The following is a 2,949-nucleotide window of genomic DNA, read 5'->3' on the forward strand; positions in this document are numbered from 1 at the left end:
GCCGAACGGAGGGGGCGTCTACATGAATCAAGTCTCTCTCTTCTTGCTCTCTCTCCTCTTTTTGATTTCCTTTCTCTCCTCCCTCTTCCCTAAGTGTCGCCCCTCCTTCTTCTTCTTTCTTTTTATTTTTTTTTCGGTTGTAGCAAAAGAAGAACCGCATGTAACTCCTCTCCCTCTCTTTTATTTTATTTCTTTTAATTTCATTAATATTACTGGTTTTTCTTTTTTTTTCTTTGCACATCCATGAAAGGTTGGAACTTGGTTTTTCATAAACCGAGTCCCGCCTTCTAATCGGCTATAACAAATAAATCTCATGCTTCACCGTATTTTTTTCTCTTTTATTATCTATGTGCATCATAGATCTAGATTTGCATTATTTGCATCCATACAACATCAATATAATTTAGTCTTGTTTCTTTTCTTTTCTTTTCTTTTTCTTTTTATGCATGTTTAGATTAGATTTTAATATTGTTTAACAATCATGCTTTAAATGTTGATTCTGGCCCTCACGTTAGCATCATTATTTTATGTGCTTATTTTAATCATTTCAAGCTAGACTTTTTATGAAGGATATATCCATGTTTTTGCATGAAGTTTCACTATTTTCAACCGCTTTTGATATGTTTTCAAAAATAAAACTCGAAACTTATTTTCTGCACCATCAAAACACTGTGCAAAATCTAGATCATCTTGCTAGAGTCATATCTCCCTAACTGAAGATGATATTGTAGATCCATAAATAGTAAATTTTTCATCTACATGTATAGTTTATTTTTTGGTGATTTTGGTAATTTTTTATGATTGTTTACTATTTTATTTTAACCTAAAACCAAAACATGTCATTTTGCATCATCAAGACAATGTTCATAATTAGGGTCAATTTGTCGAGGTCATATCTCCCTAACCAAATATGATTTTTTGAATCCGTAAAAAAGGATATCTTTATTGTTGTGTCTAGCTTATCCCTAAAAATTTTGGTAAATTTTCATGTCTGTCTGTTATTTTATTTTGGCCCAAAACTATGACAGATACAAAATACCTTTTTCTGCAGCCTATTTCCACTTATTTATTTAATACCCATTTCTTGAATATTGATTAAATTTATTTTTTGTCTTCATGTTGTTTTTATGGTTGTTAGAAGTGTTCACGTTAATTTTCATTATTTTAGGAGGTCATTTGATATTTTATTTTGCTATTTTTTAAAAATTAGTTTTATGTAGAATTTTGTTATGCAAAAATACGATCAAAATCGATCTTTTCTCGTTATATTATCATTTTCATAAATAGTTTCTATGGTTTTAAAGTCTGATTCTATTTTTTATTATGTCAGAGTGCTCTCCACACAATTTGGTGTTAATTTGCATTTGTTTAGTTTTTAGATTAAGCATATTTCAAAAATCGTTTTAAAAAACCCTAGTTTTTAAGAGTGATTTGGTAATTAGTCTAAGTTTTTAGGGGTATTTTGGATATTTTACCTCAATTCTGAAATTTTTTATTCCGAAATCAATTTAGTTTCACAATTTATTAAATCATGCATTTTCATTTAGTTTATTTAAAAAAAATTATTTTATGAATGCATGAAAAAAGGCTTATTTTGGATAATATCCCTCAATTTTTGGATATTTTTGGATAAATTTCCAAAAGTCTACATATTTCTACTAATGTGTTTGCTGATTTTTGCAAAAAGCTCAAGATTATATATTTTTTCTTTATTTATTTTATTATATAATTTTTTAATATAAATTATAATCAAATACCAAAAATAGTAGAAAATTACTTTTATGCATAGTTTAGGATTGCATAAGCATATAGTTTAATTTTCTTAATATTAATTGCTATTGATTATCATGCATATACATATTTAAATTTTCACAATGGTAAAACACGAATGACATTTGCACCTTCTTTTAAAGAAGTTAATAAACTTAGTGAAATTCGTATTTGTGGTCATAGTTAGAATACAAATAAAATTCAAGTTTTATTAATCTCTTTTAAGTTACAAAGGCCTAAACACTTAGGTTATTTTTCAAACTCATTGCATATTTTCAAAGATTTTCAAAATCTTTTTCCAAAACTATTTTTTTTAGAATTTAATAAGATATATTTAAAATATATTTGCGACCATAGTCATGGATATATGGCGAATTTATCTTAAATTTTATAAGGCACAAAAACCCCATTTTATAAAAAAAATTACAAAAAAAGGGTATTTATAAATAATTTTTCTCAAATCTTTCAAAAAGAAATTTCTATAAATTGCATCAATGCATTATTTAGACTTAGATTGCATCATGCATGGGCTCATAAGGCCACATGCCCAATTAGTTGATCTCTGTAAAAATTCAATTTTAGAATATTTCCAAATATTTTTCTTTCAAAGCATTTCCAACAATTTCAGGCATGCATAATGTTTTGATTAACTTTTTTCAAAAGTCATATCATATTTGTTTGATTCTTTTTGTATTTTAGGACTTAAAATAATTTCTTAGACATTTGAATAAACAAGGCATATTGTTCAATCTTTAACTCAATTATCCCTGGTTAAGGCGCCATGAACGGTTGAACCTCGTACCAACAGGCGAGTCTCATCTATCAAGTTTTTCCAAAAAATTTCAAAACGGAAGCGAGTTTTCTAAAACTTTTTCAAAAGGTCGGTGAAAGTGCAAAAGTAAAATTTTGCATGATAACACTCTTACAAGTTCTTTGACTAGTTTGAAGTGTTTGGCTTGCAAGCAGTAGGTTTAGATTTCAAATCCAATTATTTACCTCTTTAAAATAGTGTATTTACTTTGCTAATGTGCTAGTTTGAACTTGACTGAGTAGGTTTACTCAACATTTTGCTATTTTTAAGTTTAAAAATTATATTCTTTTTGTAAATGAGCCAACTTGAGCTTAGCTCGTTTAACTTGGGCTCATCGCGAGCATGAGCTTAGCTCTGGTCCCACAAAA

Source organism: Nuphar pumila, chromosome 14 (genome assembly GCF_984573655.1).
Source record: "Nuphar pumila chromosome 14, dmNupPumi1.hap1.1, whole genome shotgun sequence".
NCBI classification, from domain to species: Eukaryota; Viridiplantae; Streptophyta; class Magnoliopsida; order Nymphaeales; family Nymphaeaceae; genus Nuphar; species Nuphar pumila.